This window comes from Anser brachyrhynchus (assembly GCF_964034855.1).
Source record: "Anser brachyrhynchus genome assembly, chromosome: 12".
NCBI lineage: Eukaryota > Metazoa > Chordata > Aves > Anseriformes > Anatidae > Anser > Anser brachyrhynchus.
This window is the reverse complement of record NC_137707.1, coordinates 18,437,492-18,453,466: the sequence shown is the minus strand read 5'-3', so window position 1 is coordinate 18,453,466 and position 15,975 is coordinate 18,437,492. Positions and strand designations below refer to the sequence as shown.

The 15,975-nt window shown below is 47.1% G+C and overlaps 1 protein-coding gene across 5 annotated transcripts in view; it reads right to left on the bottom strand.

Annotated features, from left to right (window-relative positions):
• The window catches only part of ZNF423 (zinc finger protein 423), a 214,712-nt gene that overhangs the window by 158,270 nt on the left and 40,467 nt on the right, over nucleotides 1-15,975 (bottom strand). The gene's annotated exons all lie outside the window — the stretch shown is intronic.

The following is a 15,975-nucleotide window of genomic DNA, read 5'->3' as shown; positions in this document are numbered from 1 at the left end:
CTCCCCGCCGCCACCAAGCCCCAGCGTGAGTGCCCACCACAGCGAAACGCTCCAGCTGAAGACCCCGAGGCCCACGCACACCTCAGGACACGAGGGGTGCCACCGAACCCCGCGGGCACCTCGCTGGGCGGCACACCCCACTTCAGACTTCTGTGACCAAACAATCCACGAGTTTCCAGGCGCAGGGTGTAAAAGGAGGCCAAGCCCTCCGGCAGGCCAGTTTCAGTTTCCCCTCCACCTCCTACAGCCCCGTTGCGCCCTCAGCACCCGTTGGACGTGCCGGCTGCCCTGGCCACGCTGGGTGACCAGCTGAGGGGACGCCTGTCTTACCACCAGCCGTGCCGGCCTTGTGCCCTTCTGCCCGCCTCCGCGAGCGATCCCACCACCCGAGCGTGCCATGTTATTAGACACAGACGTTTTACAAGTCCTCCAGAAGAGCAAGTGGGGTCAGCAGGCCCCCACCACAGCAGCCCCCCGCGCTGAGCCCAGCCCCAGAGCGGCGCAGGGCCCCGGGGAGCGGTGCCCGAGCCCACGGCACAGGGGGTGCCGCCTGGCTGCCTGCCGGCACAGGGGTTTTGCGCCGGTAACGGAGAGATGAATGGTTTCTAAAACTACATCAGCGCCAGAAAGATTAAGGGCAACCAGTGCTGAGAACATGAAACAAAGCTGAGAAATAAAATTTATTAAAGCTGAAAACTGGTTACCGCAAGTGCTGCAGTTCAGATACGCGGTGCTAGCAGGGCTCTGCTGCCACGCTCCATCCCGAGCACACATTTTATACCATCGTCTGCACTGCGCATGATAACGTAAATCAACTGGTGTAAAACGCTCTGCGGCTTTCCGTGGAGCACTCGTATCATGACGTACCCATTGAATTGCAATGGAAATATTAAAAATCAATGCCTGCTCGTTGTCTGTCACAGCATCGCTCTTAGCAATTAACCGACGTGCACGTTTTCAGGTTCTTCTCCTGTTAAATTATACATACCTTTCTACTACAACATTGCTATTAAGAGCAAGGTGTAATGTTCATATTAAGAAAGCAGATATGCCACTCTTAGAGCAGTAATGAATTTAAGGATTTCGTTATAAAAGTATCACTCACCACACTCTCCGTGTCCTACGTCTTGATCTGTACAGGGTTCACTCAATAAAACACTGTTCTCTGAACCTCATGCTTTAGAGCCTCTTCCTTTAATAAAAGCGTATTCTACTTAAGGACAGTTCTGTTCTCTTTACACCCCTACCCTGCTAAATAATGTTACATTTAAAGCTTTGCTAGCTTTGCTTTACTTAACACCTAATTCAATGTACACACTGCACTGATCACTTCCATTTTGTTGTATTTACTTGGCACACCGTTTTACAATCTCATCCCAGACTCAAATCACAAACATTATAGCTCAGTCAATTTTGTTAAAGCCTGTATGTCCTGCAGATTTGATAAACGTTCATAAATCAGAACATCAGCTCTCCAGCTCTATAAGACAGAAACCTATAAAATAGTGCAAGCCTATAAATCTGATCTGAGAACTGCCACCTGAATCCATGCCGCCTGCTGATGGAAGCCTCCGAAAAGCACTTCTGAACCGATGTAGCTACAACCTGAGGAACAAAGATTTTAGGCAACCTCAAGGAGGTTTAAGGCACCTTCACTAATATTTTCAGTAGAAATGCTGTCTTTTGACAGTTAACCTAAAGGCCAGCTGATCTGGTGAGCACACTGTGACAAATTCATCCTTGGTTTTTCTCCAAAACTTCATGACTACACTAGGGATAAAGCTGTTCAACCGAGTCCAACAATAACAAATAATTTAACACACTGCTTTAGGAAAAATAAATTGTACAATGTGAGATAAGAAAATAAGATTCCCGACTGCAGAGCAAAATTCCAGAAACATTTTTTAATTCCCCACTGAATGGGAAATCTGATCCTCTAGGCAACTTTTCAAAAGTGTCATTACGTGACACCATTGTATGTCAAGTAACACAATAGTGAAATCTTGCACATAAATTATTTAGCAAACGCAACATTGCTTTAAAATGAGATGTTTTCTGTTTTCAGTCCATTGAAGGAATCGTGCGTGTTTGCCACACCTCAGGGTTGCTGTCCTTGGAATAACACCGTCTTCAGATTCCTCTGCCGAGCTGCACGCTTGGTGCTCGCCTTGGAGAAACCCCACGCTGCTGAGGAAAACCCGGGGTGTTTCTTGGGTTTTTGGCCCATGTCCCCACCAAGGCAGCAGTGGCATGGGTGGCCCTGGGGCCCCTGGGAGCAAGCAGCATCGAGTGCCAGGGCAGTGACGGGGACGGGTGGTCCTCAGGCAGGGAGAGCTTCAGCCCCAGCTGCTCTGCAGTGAGCTCAGCGTCCCTGACCAGGCCGGACACCCGGGACCGCTCCTTAGGAATGAATTCCTGAGGAGTTTTGCTGCAGTAAGGCACGAATTTAACCTGCAGTGTTCCTGCAGGCAAGAACTGTATGAGCATCCCACCATGGTGCAGCTAGGTTCAGGGTGGAGAGCACACTGCCCTCGTGATGGTGAGTGCCTGGCCAGGGTGGGTGCCAGGAGCACCGGCACACCCCCAAAAGGTCTTCTGTCACCACGGGAGGCCAACACACTGCTACTGGCACCATGCCTTTGGGCAAGCGGTCACTGGTTAGTCCTAAGTGGCAAAAAGGCCCTGCTTTCACAGAAACATTATTAGTAATTTTAAAATGGACCTGCCGTCTCCAACGGTTGCTCCAACAATTTCCTGAGTAAGAGATAAGACAGCTTGACAGATCAGCCTTGAAAGTACACCTCACCACTTGCATTTGGGGTCTTCTTGCTTTTATTTTCTTCTCTTTTCTTTTATTCCTGTAACGCAGTAAAGGGCCTGTAGGGCTTCACAGGAGACGAATGCTTTTACCCTATGACCTAAACAGTCTGGCCAACAGTCAAGAATATGTTACTCTAATTGCCACTAAAGTTAATGTTAACGACTCTTGGTTTTTGGTAAAAGCCAACTTCTTTTCTAAAAAGTTACAATTTCATCAAGACGCGTCAAGAAATGGGAGTGTTCCTGCCTGACCTGGTGGTCCAAGGAATGTGGCAAACTTGGCAAAGGTGGAGAAGAGAACTCCCGCGGGCTCGGCTGGAAGGTTAGTGTCAGTAGAAATGCCTTCCGAGCTGTGCTGTTACAGCAACAGCATGCTTTGAAAGCCAAGGTTTTGCAAACAGACTGCATGTCCCATGCTCACGCCAGGCCCCAAAGTCAAGAGCGAATTCCCATTTCTTCACGGCCAGGCCTCGCTGTTTGGGGCCGAGCACGGCGGAGTGTGGCCGCGGGGAGCAGCGGCACTGGAGGGAGCACGGGGCAGCCGCAGGCACACTGCAGGCGACGCGCTGGCCGCTGGGACGCGGAAACGTGCAGCGCCGTGCAACGCGTGGGCCTGGGAAATGAGAGTCAGAGCAAACCTCTGGGCTTATTTTTTCAGCTGCGGAATCCAATATAGACAGTTTAAACTTTCTGTTATCTTAGCACAATATAGGGCAAGCGAGCCTTTCTGTGCTTGTGCCGGTAATTTCTTTTTAAACCCAGAGACTTTTGAAAGCTGGGATTTTTTTAAATCTAGGATTGTTCTTTGAAGCGCACTATCTAGCACGAGGTCACGTCTGGGCTCCAACACCTCTGGTTGCAGGTCTTCCTTCACAAGTTGCTCCCTACAGCAGGCACGCACAGGCTTGGTGCACGGCAGAGCTGTGGCCGTGCCCATGGTGCTCCCTGCCACACGATGCCAGCTGGCACCCGGCTGTGCGCACGTGCATGTGCCGAACCAGAAGGGACCAGGTGATGAGAGGAATGAGACATCTCCTCATTCTGCTACCTTGGTCCAAAGACAAAACCACCAAAGGCCTCACAAAGGGCTTTGGTAGTTCCTAACCCTTTCCTAGAGACTCAGGACAGGAGATGAACCAAATCATCCTTGAGGAAACAGAAGCAAACTGCTGGAGGGACGGCGGAGCGACAGCACGGCAGCTCCCAGGGCTGGGCGCAGCCGGGCATGCCGTCCTGCTTGGGAAGGCAAGGGGAAAGGAAACTCCTCGTGTAACTGGGAAGTGAGAACAAAAGAAACAAATAACTTAAAGGAAAAGCCTAATCTAAACGTTCATTAGCAAGCATTTCACTTGGCGCCTAGTGCCAAATCGGTGGGGGGGTGTCCCTACTTTCATGTGGTTTGTTGGCATTTTAGTGTTGTCTCTTGGACTGTAAAGCAGCAGAGTCCAAACTTCTCTGTAATTTGTGGTCAAAGAAGAATGAACAGAAGCAAAAAAAAAAAAAAAATTAATGCTTCAATAACAAAAATGCAAACAAACCTCAGCTGAAGCTCATTCCCATAGGATGAAGGCTTGGCTTTGTGGGGCACGCCAGGTCTGCGGCTCTTCAGCGTTTCCGAAACCACCTATTTTACACAGATACGTCTCGAACCCAGGGCTGCCTGCGTGCTACCTCTCAATAGGCCACATGAGATGCTGCAACCACTGCACCATACCTGTACCAGCAGCCAAAACCCTGTTCCAGCATCCCAGGGCCGGGTACCAGAGGCTCTCTCTGCACGCCAAGTGCTCGCTGCACGCATTGCAGGCGAGCAGGTTCGGTGCTCTGCCACGCGGTGCAGCACAGCGCCAAACCCCACGGGGGAAAACAGAGGTACGTGGCTGAAAAACAAAGAGCTGGGAAGGACGACACACAAAGTGCCGTGGGATGGCTGCGGGACAGGCAGCAAAGCACATGCAGGCTGGAGGGCTCGTGCGAGGGGCTCCCTGCCCCCGGCAAGAGGGAGAGCGATCGCACCACCAAAACCCCGTGTGATCCAGCACGTAGTTAATGGCGTTGGCCTCCTAAGACTTACAACTTAATAAAATTGATCTCGCCGCAGTACTGTAATGAAGAACAGTAGGATAAGGCTACCCTTGAACCATGAAAATTGTATATTGTTACCTCCTCGTGCCCTCCTAGGGCTCTGGCCATTGCAGCCTCTCCAAGCTGTCATTTGTCTGGCGCTGACAGCAGACGGCACCGGCAGCAGGGCTGGGGGCCGCCAGCCTTTGTGGAAAGGCAAGGGAAGAATAAGGGCACTGGTGACGACCCACAGGATCAAAATACAGGTTATGCTAAAATCTATCAACTAAAATATATAGAAGTCAGAGACCTAGGAACACGTTACCACGTTTCACAACAGAATTGTGTATGTATTGAAGTATGCATTAAAACCTTAACTTTTAAGTAGGTGCGTAGCATCCCAGCATCTTTCTTCAGCTTAGCAAAGTCCCGCTGTTTCAGTAGGGTGCTGCACCTCCTGGTACATCCGTCTGGAAAGCAGGTGGACACCAAGCATCTGCTGTTACCTCCGTGCTGGGACAAAGCCTGGTGCTGCCAGCACCCCGTTTCCTCCAGCGAAACCAAGACCCCCTGCTGCTCTGCACCCACACGGCTCCGAGCTCCCCACCAGCAGGTTTGTAGTGGGCAATCTGAGCTCACGTCCAGCTGCACCAAACAGTGCAACCATCAACGTCCAGGCTCTGACCCGATGCCCACCAGCTCTGCCCAGCAGATGACTTTTAAGTCACGTTAGCTCCCATACAGAAACTCACCCTCCAAGCCCGGTTTTCTTGTATTTCAAGGCTTTCATAGTATCCTTTAGACAACATGCTAGAGAAACCTTTTATTAAATGCTGCTAATTTTTTTATTGATCAAACTGTGAGTCATTTCATTTTCCATTACAGCAGAAATCTCCTATAGGAGCATTCAGATTAAGTTTCTTTATTCTGTCTCTAGTAGCATGTCACTTTTAATCAGTTTTTAGTTTCATTATTGCTTAAAAATTAGAAAGCAGTTTCTCTGTTCTTTATTGCTTTTTTAAGTTTAGTTACTGAAGGGTTATTAAACTTGGAATATATACAGACATGCATAACATGCTAAATAAATTCCTCACTGTCTCTAACCAACTTTAACATTAGCTTTTTTTATAATTTTTAGGTTTATTTTCACTGAAAGACTGCTTGTAATTATTACTCATGTTCTCCCCAAACACTTATGTTACTAAAGTGTGAAATGTCTTCTAACACAAAGACAGTTCTCTGGGAAGTAATTACAAAAATGCATTCAGGGGCAATAATTTTATATTAACTGTCAGCAGCATACATCTTCTGAAAAGGCACTTGTTATGAAGGAATTATTTGTGTGGAATGTGAAGGCACCGAAGGTGAAGGAAAACTACAGAAACACATTAAACTGAAACTCCAGTTCCCTCATCAAGGGTCAGTTTATGCTTAAATCATTACCTTGCAGGCAACCCCACACCTTCCTAGGAGCCCATTACAAAGACAATCACAATTTATGCACAAATTGGACACAGTCTCCAGTTTTCAGTGTGGAACAATTCACATCCCCTTTTCAAGGAAATTTCTGAGCAGCTAATCAAAAAGATGCATCTGAAAATTATGGGCTTCTATTAACCTTTCACTGATGACACTAAAAATACTTGCTAATGATTTATGGATAGCAATGAAAGTAGCAGTCTCAAAACTGACCAGCACATTAAAAAGATATCTGTGTCTGTAACAGATGCAAGAAAAGATTTAATGAATATTTTATAGTAACTTTTAGCCTGTGGGCTAATCCTCAGGAAGGCAAAGTAATTCAGTGAAATTAGAGAAAAAAAAAAAAAAAAGTGAAAACCAGCAATAATGATTAAGCATCACATAATTTTAAAAGTGTTAAAAAATATTCAAATAAGGAACTAAATACATAAAAACAACCAAACAATAAAATTTTCTCTTAATCGTACCTGCAGGTAATGTTTCAGCCCTTCCAGTGCTTTTACTAAAATGATTTAGATGTCACTATGCTACACGACAAATGCATTTATACACCGAAAAGCGGACAACCAGCTAAGTTATTATTATTTATTTGCATGCAAGTAGCAGTGGGATTGTACTTTATAGTGTTAACAGCACATAGTGTTTATCAGCTCTTCAGTGTTTGGCAACTGGTTTAACATTATAAATGTGGGATGTAAATACTTCCCTGCCACAAAAAGCATTGTAAGTGAATTTTAAAGAATGCAACGAGAGGAAGAGAGCCGAACAGCCCGTGCTGTGCCAAATGTTTAATTACTGAAATAGCATCCGACTCTGGGACGCTACCGGATTATTGATCCCAGTCCCTGCACACAGCTGTGCACAGGCACTCTGCAAACTTCAGGGTGGGGAATTTCTTCCAAACGCCTTGTGGAGCGTTATTAAAGCAAAAACTCGGGGTCCTGGGAAGGGGCATCTCCCTTCCCACCACGCCTTGGTACTGCTCCATCTGCTCAGAGATTCCCCGTCCCAAAATGCCACGCAGAGCAGGCAGCAGCACCACCGCCTTCTCACAACGTCAAGGCCTTGCCCTTCGTCCGATGTCAAACAGCAGTCTGCTTTGCATGCCGCAGAGGTCTACAAAGCAAATACTGCGTTTGCACATAGCTCTCCAAACTTCTTGCCTCTTGTCTGCAGAAAACTCTCACCCTACTAAAGACACGCAGTTGTCGTGCCATGGATGGTCTACATCTGAAAGCAGGACATTGTCCACTCCCAGAGTCTTCAGATGCATCTGAACAAGAGTAACTTCCATCCCCAGCTCAGATAATGAGGTTCAAATCAAAACTGATCTAAAAATAATTTATATGCATGAGGAAATTAGTGTGCAGCAAGTATTAACTTCAAAGGAAAGTGCACTTCTTCATGAAAATGTGCTTAACTCTTTGGCATGCAACCATTAGGTAGTACCATCGTAATACAGCTAAACCCGAGCAAGTTTTCAGCACAAAAACAGCACTTAAATTTTGTTTACCTAAATGCATGTTTTAGTAGCGAAATCAACTTTAATATTGTTCAAGTGTCTACTGAAAACAAGTGTCCTGTTTCCAGCAGCTCCGTGGCATCCTGCTCCCACTTAACACAGGACATCGCCATCGCCTTGTAACTCACAGCCATGCAGCCATGACAAAGCCTTTTGTAACTTGAAGGTGAAGCCACGTATCTGTAAATCTTAAACATACAGCTCCCTGAACAGACAGAAAATTTGGAAGGCTTAATAAAATTCACATGTGGCTTGTTATTGCAGATGCATATCATATCAAATGAAAAAAAAAAAAAAGTATTGGCTGGTTCTGCTCAGAATACCAGCTGCTGGAACTGCTGACCCAAACAAACCTGTTGATTTTTAAGGAGAGAAAAATTACAGAAGGTAATTACTGTAGTGACAAACGTGACTGTGTACATCAGCATCTGAATCCCCTAGCTTAATTCTAAACTTAGGTTCCTTTATTTTTCCCCAGGACGGACCAGACCCGTGAGCTGTCCCTCCTGCACACATGACCCAGCCACCGGCGACCCACTCCTCGGGGCACAGCACCCTTGGGGGGTGCAAGCACCGGTGTTGGGTGGCAGCAGGGGAGCCCAGCCAGGGCCCCCACAAAGCATTCCCAGTGCCAAAGCGCACTTTTTCCTTTTCCCATGCTTAAGATACAGATTTGTGTAAAAAAAAATCCTGAAGGGGAATGCCTTTCATAACCTATAGGAACCTACATAAACTCGCGTAATCATTTAGGTTGGAAAAGACGCCTACGATCATCTGGTCCAAGCTTTAACCTAGCACTGCCAAGAGCATCTGTATTCACAGCCTCATTTTTTCATCTTTATTTCTGTAAAAAAACTAACAAACAAACAAACGTTATGACAGAATGACAGAGTTGCAGCACTCGGCCTGCTGCCAACAACCCAGGGATGTAATCCATGCAAAGGGAAAAGAAAAGGTGGAGCTACAGAGAGAAAAACATATTGGTGCAAAAAGGAAAACACACTTTGGTGAGTTACCCTGCCTGGAAGTCCTCAAAAGTCCAGGAATAAAGACCTGACAGGTTTCTGTGGTCAGGAGTCAGCTTCCTCTGGAAGGCTCCTGCTTGCACGCGGGATACAGGGGCTGGGCCGGGGCCATCACCCAGCTGTGGTCTGATCAGATCCCAGACCACGTCATGGAGAAAAGTGCTTGCTACCTTTCCACAAATCTGTTTTGCAGCCCGAGTCATTTAGGAGCCAAACACCCACTGACCGGCAACAGACTCCAGCAAAAAAAAAAACCATGAAATTGAAAATCAATGCGAGGTGTCCTGAACAGCTCCAGGACAGTAGGACTGCAAGCTTGCGGAAACATTTTGGAAATGTTACCCAGAGCCTCGTTACACCTGTGCATCTGCACGGCCGCGTCGGGCTGGGCGCGGTGTCCTGATGCTGGCATTCAGACCGCAGCGAGGAACTCCGCTTCCCTATTTTCACATTCATTGGCTTACTTAATAAGGTTTTGATGTCAGCCGGAAAAGACACCCCATGCAGTCGCACTGTGTGGCACGGGGCCAGGCTGCCAACAGGCGGCCGAGCCAGTCGAGAAGCCCTGGAGTGGGCAAGAAGCACTGCGGGCCCCACGGCCAGCCTCTGCTCCGCAACCACGCGCCTCTGCCACCAGCGAGGAGGCCGTGGCAGGAGCAGGGCCCGGGAGGTTTCCTGCCCTTTGCTGCTCCTCCTCTCCTCCCGGTTTGGGAGCGGCGTGGGATGCCGGGAGGTGGGCTCAGCGACAGTCCAGTTTGTGCTCAACGCGAGTTCACGTGCAAAAATTAAGTGTACCGCAAGTTTCCCTTCTAATTTCTTTCTTAATGCACAACTCCGAAGTCCTACACGTTTCACTTGACAAAGCCATTAATTCAGTAATTTCACGTAATTAAATAGAGCAAAGTAGAGTATTTAAATTTGAGCTAAGTGAAATATACTTCTGTGCGGCTCATGCTGTTAGAGTTGTGCTGCACGCTATTCTGCCGCTGCTCATTTATTAATTTGGGATCGGCTGAAACGTGACACCGCGTAATAAGGAACGCACCGGCTTTGATAAAATTATAAATAAAAGAAAATAAAGGGACCTCAGAGAGGCTAGTGAGCCTGGCGCCACGTGAGGAACTAATCCCTGTGGACGAGCCCTCGGCTGAGCACCAGGATCCCACACACGGCTGCGACCTGCCCCATGCTTGTGCCCTCCCCAGTGACGACTGATTTCTGACTTTTCTGATCTTTGCCCACTGGTGCTTTCTGCTTCTCAAGCTCCTTCCTAACAACCTGAACTCGGCTCCTCTGGAGGTGCCACAAGCTCCTCCGCCTCCCCTGGGCCTCGAGGGACACCTGGGACTGGTGACGCTCAGCAGCCAGAGCCAACCGTGACCCTCTGCCACTAAGAAGAAGGAGGGAGGGCAGGTTGCTGCGGTTGTAATTAAGGCTGTGAAGAGTTTAGTTGGAGAGAAATTAGATTTATTTACATGCTGCTCTGTTGCTGATGAAGCACCAGCTATTTGGGAGAACTTCTAATTAACCCTAATTTAGTTGATATGCTCTTTAGCAGCCCCGTTCCCTCTGTACTTTGCACTAGGTAAAAAGCGATAATAACAACAAATTAACCATTTTAAAGAGGGACATTTCTTCGCATGGGCCCAGCCCCAATTTTGCTCCTGAAGGTGTTGAATTTGCATTTTAGTTGCTGACAGCTAAGAAAAAAAAAAAAAGAAGACGTGAGAACTTCATCCTACAAAACTGCTTCTCCTAGAGCGAAAGGCGACGCCCTTGGGTTCTGCCCCCCTCCCCCCCTCCCCGCACACCAAGCACCCACCAGGCGCTCCTGCAGAGCCTGCCCCGAGGGGCCCTGTGCCCCACTCCCAAAGCCTCCCAGCTAAGGCACAGGGTTTCTGTTTATTTTATTTTATTGATCCTCCCACCCGATTTACAGCCAACACAGCTAGGAGCCTGTTTTTAGTGCGCTTTGCTTCCTACGTTCTCGGCCAATTATGCAGTCTGGCCACAACCTTCATTAACCAGCTATGTTTTCGAAATATTTCATTACACTATCAAGCTAAAAATCTCTTAACTCCTATGATGTGTTTTCTCATTTAATAGTTCACTGATGGCTCTGCAACACTTCGAGTACTTGTGGTCTATCTGTGGTTTTCTTTGCAAATCAAAAAGATATTTAAAATACAACAGGTTTACAACCTCGATATATAAAACAGTCTTAAGAATTCACCAATTTTTATAAACTATTTTGGAGGAACTGCAACACCAATTCTTATTTCAATTTCACACACAGAACACCATAAATGCCAAGCCCCACATATCATCTGCTTAGATGTCTTTTTGGAAGTAAGGGTGGAAAATGGAACGTAATTTAATTCTGCTATACAGAAGCATCTGTACTTGCTTGTCAAAACACAAACCCAGAGATGCAAAGAGCATTTGCAGAGGTGATATTCCTCATGTCTCCAACACTGCAGCTGTCTGAACACACAATATATAAAGAAAAAAAATGAGGAAAAAATGTGGATATCTGCAACATCCTTCCAGTAAATGTTTTACCAACCCAGCTATTGGCTAACTTGCGAAAGATATCAGCCTAAAATTCACCTTTTTCAGAAAAAAAAAAAAAACACATTTTTTTCATGAGATTATAGACCAAACGCTGCTCTCGGTTATACCTGCTTAACCCTGCTGATTCTGTATATGCTTTCTGGATGCTACTGTGGAAATTTAGCAATAAATTTATTTTGTTTAATATGATCAAGACAGAGGAGCCAAACGCTTTTTACACAGAACATTTCTCATTCATTTAACAGAATAAACGGTCATCTGGACTTGTGTACTAAACACAAACAACCCGACATGAACCACTTACCAAAGTTTAAATCCGTTTTTCAGTTTCTATATGGCACACATTCTGTACATATTAGTGGCAGTACTGCAAACTGACCATATTTCTACAATATAACCCACTGGAGTAAACCAACAACGCAAAACCCAAGTCTTCCCCATTGCTGCTGAAAGAGCAATGACAGCCTGCCAACAGGTTTTTTTTAATATTAATTTTCAAAATTACTCAGAGGAAAAGTTCAGAACAATGTCTTCAAAATTGCCCTATATGAGACGACTTCAGGACTTTTAAGGGAACTTCATAACAGCGAAGAAGGAAATGATCTTTCTGCTGCTACACTCAATATCCCCTTGATGGGCCTGCAAAAAAGGCTTGTAGCCCTTCTTGGGGGAAGGCTAATTCAGGTCTGAGTCACACGTTTCTTTTAACAAAATCCATAAGTGAAATCAAGTAAAGATGGAACTCATCAGCCCATCAAAACGATACATTTATGAACTGCGAAAAGATCTGATTTAAGTCTTTGGATATGAAACTGGTCCCCGCTTTTCTTTCTGTGAATGGCAACACCCACTTGTATTCACTTTTCTGACAAAAGCAGGGCAGGGGAATTTGGTGTCGTTGGAACTGAGCACTGCCTATAGGCGCGATCCGAGCTGAACACCACCACTAAGCGCTCGTCACACCGCCACCAGCCCCACGGCTCCCAGCCCCTTCTCAGTTACACGAGGAGTGGGGAGAGCCACCGCTTGCCCCCCTCCGCTCCAAGCGCACGCTTCTGCTGGAGACGCACGCACCAGATGAAGATAAAACACACGCGGCCGCAGCAACAAATCTGAATTTCAGGCCATTGTCAGAGCGCTTTTTTCTGCCAAGCTGCTTCAGTCGAGTCTCAGCTCGTTGTGCACACGCACGCTGACTGATAGCGCCTGCCCATGGTATTTCTATCAAATGGAAAATTCGCTCTAGTTTGGCTCAAACAACAGCCAGAGCCCTAAAACATACACAGGCTGTGCAGAGAGCCTCGCTGTGCCGGTGGCTTTCTTTATCCGAACGAAAGCTCCCAGCTGAGAGGGAAGAAATTTGCCTACAGGGTCCCTCCATTTTGTGCTAGCAAATAACTGGCTGAAGAGCCGCTGCAGCTTTCAGCTCTGAGGTGTTTGGGGGGGAAGCACAGGGTGAAGTGGGACACAAAATCCCATCACCCCACCACAAGGGTAAGTGCTATTAAATGTCTTTTGGTGGTTTTTTTTTTTGGTTTCCTTTTTGGAGCTTTGAAGAGTTTACTAGGAGAAATCTAACAGCAGAGTCACAACTTCACAACTAGGATGCTAAAGATTAAGAAAATAAATGTGCTTTCTTCAGTTATAATAACGCAATAAGCATCTTAGCCCTCAAAAGCACCTTTTGTGTTTTAAACATAAAAGTAATGCTTGCACATCATTTTATTTGTGAAATACAAACTTCTCCCCTCTGCAGGAACCTGGGACACGAGAGCTCCAAGCTGCACCTCTTCACTCATCTGCAGAGCAGTAAGTGCTTCTCCCAAATACCGTGCCGAGGAGCTTGCTGCCAGCAGTGAAGGTGCCCACTTTCTGTATCTTGACAATTAAGTTAGGAAAGCACATGGCATGGATTCACTTCAAATGTACCAAAGTTTCCGACAAAAGCAGTTATTTTCAGCATAAGTTGCCCTACTGCAGCTTAAATACCAATAAGCTGGAGTTGCCCACCTTCATCCGCCACAAAGTGCCAGTATATCCTCGAGACAACATCAAGCTGAACACACACATCTAATCCATGTGCTGCTGGTTAGCATTCGAGCAGCACCGTTCTGCCCGTTATATTTACGATTTTATTGCTAATTGACTTTCTCCTTCTGAAGGAGAAGCCCTTAGCAGGAGGCCTGCGGTCCTTGCCCCCTTACCCTGCACCCCCGCCTCATTACAGCCCCAGCACTGTTGCCAAAATGAGATATTTCCTCATTTTTGGTGCCGTGCCCTTGAAGGCATCTTATTAGAAGAGACCAGTTCTTAATTAACATTTTTGATCTCTAATCTATTACACGTCCCTCTAATCCCACCCGGAGGAGCTTCTGGCCCACTTTGGCGGCACGGGGTGGAGGAGAGGGGCTGGCGGGCGGCACCGGGGCTCCCGACCAGCCCGGCGATGCCATCACAGGCTCACGGCCAGCATCCGAGGCCACCACTCGGTGCCTCGCCGCTCTCGCGGCTGCAGCTGGACATGGCCCCGTTCCGCGGCTGCGCAGAATGGCCACAGCCTGCCCATGGCAGCCAGCTGCCAGCGGCCGTCCCGCTCTGCAACCACCCAGCCATGCTCCTAGTGCAGGACTTCGTGGGTCACCAATGCGCGAAGCACTAAGCATGGTGCAGTGTTATGTTCTTGACATCATTTTACTCACAAATAATTACAGCAATTACAATGTGCTAACTGGCAATTAACGGCACGGGCTTCACAACTCACCAGAATTTTTTAAAGCAGGCTGCGGCCTGATGCAAATCATCTCTTTGGTGCTCCTGATTCGGAGCCTGTACTAGCTAAGGGCTACGCATTAGCTCAGCAGATCTCGCAACAGAATTGTCCACGTGCCAGATAATTTAATTAGAGGCTTGATCTTGTCAGAGCTCTATGCAGCACAGACAGCGCTTCCAAGCAAAGCGTGCGGGTTTTCTCCTCTCTCCTTAGCATTTTCCAACTGTCTAATAATTTCTCCTAACGAATGCCAAAACCATCCAACGGAGCGAGGAGGCCTGGCTGGTGACACGGGCAGACATGCAGGGGCCTGGTCGCAGCCAGGATGAATTCAGGGGTCGGCAGAGCGCAGCGGGCCCTGCACCTCTGCCACGTGCACAGCGCTCTGCATGCATCCGGGCATCTGCACTGCGCCGTGCAAAGGTCGCTTGTGTCCAAGTGAGAGCCATCGGGCATCTCAAATCTCATTACGAGCGCTCCCATTTAGCAGGTTTCTCAGCTGACTTTATAGAAAACAAATAGCAGCTTATGAAATTAACTCACTTTGTTTTGACAGTGACATCGTAATTCCTCGTAGCTGGTCCTGAAAAGGCACTAAATGACAGAAATGCAAACGTATCTTCCAATATGGGAAATTTCAGGATATATTAGCTTTAAAAATTCTTCTTTCACCATGAGTCTTTGACATTATTTTCCCATTTTCTGCACACCCTTACACTACAGTAACCGTACTTATACTCTAGCTTTATAATAAGCTTAACAGCTAAAGACAATTTAACCCAGAACACAGCGGTAGCAGTTGCTGAAACATTTCCAAGCAGGTCAATGTTGAACAAGACCCACTAGAGGTCCCTTCCAACCCAAACGATTCTAGTCTCCTGTACTGAATAAGCGAGGATTATTTGGGCACAGCACCACGAATTTCACACAGTCCTTCACTGCAGAGTTCTGTACCAACGTCCTTACTCAGAAAACAGCAGTGGAGTTTGTTTATGCCCTGTGTTTTCCTTCCTTCACAGCCTTGTTTATAAAATCCCATTCTGATGACTGGCACAATTTGCTTTATTCTCAAGAAGAATGATTAGTGGGGATCCACCACTGCGGCATTATTTTTGTATTGATTTTTTCCCCCTTTAAGCACAGGCCAATGTAATATACTCTGTCATACCTGTTTTACATTTTTCAGGCTGGGAGCTTCGAGCTACCAGTTACAACTGCAACATGTGAATTAGTTGAAGGAGTGCAGGAGCTGCGGTAAAAACCGAAGAGATCGTTCACCAGGAGACTTTCCTTCAACCCTTCTGCTGCCTGCCTCCACAAAGGTAAAGCCCATTGCAGCCTCTTCTGCAGCTTCCCTTGCCTCTACTGAAGCAGGATGGGATCTGTGGTGCCTTGGTCCAGCAGAAGCAGCTCTGAGCAAGTCCCAGAGCCGCAGCCCAGGCAGGATGACCCGCGGCACGGTGCATGACACAGACGCAAGGCCGCATGGGCTTGGGGCACTAGGAACGCTTTCTGCTCGGCTGGGAGGCTTAATTAGCATTTGTAAAGTGCATCGAGATCCTACATCGAAGTGATTTACTGAAATAAGCTCTAGAAAGCATGATTTGCCAGAGCATTCAGTCTGCATCTGTCGCCAAATCTGCAGGATATTAGTAAATCCAGAGTGTGGCAGAGCTGGATAAATTAGAAATGAGAAGGACTTATCAGGTGATCTTATC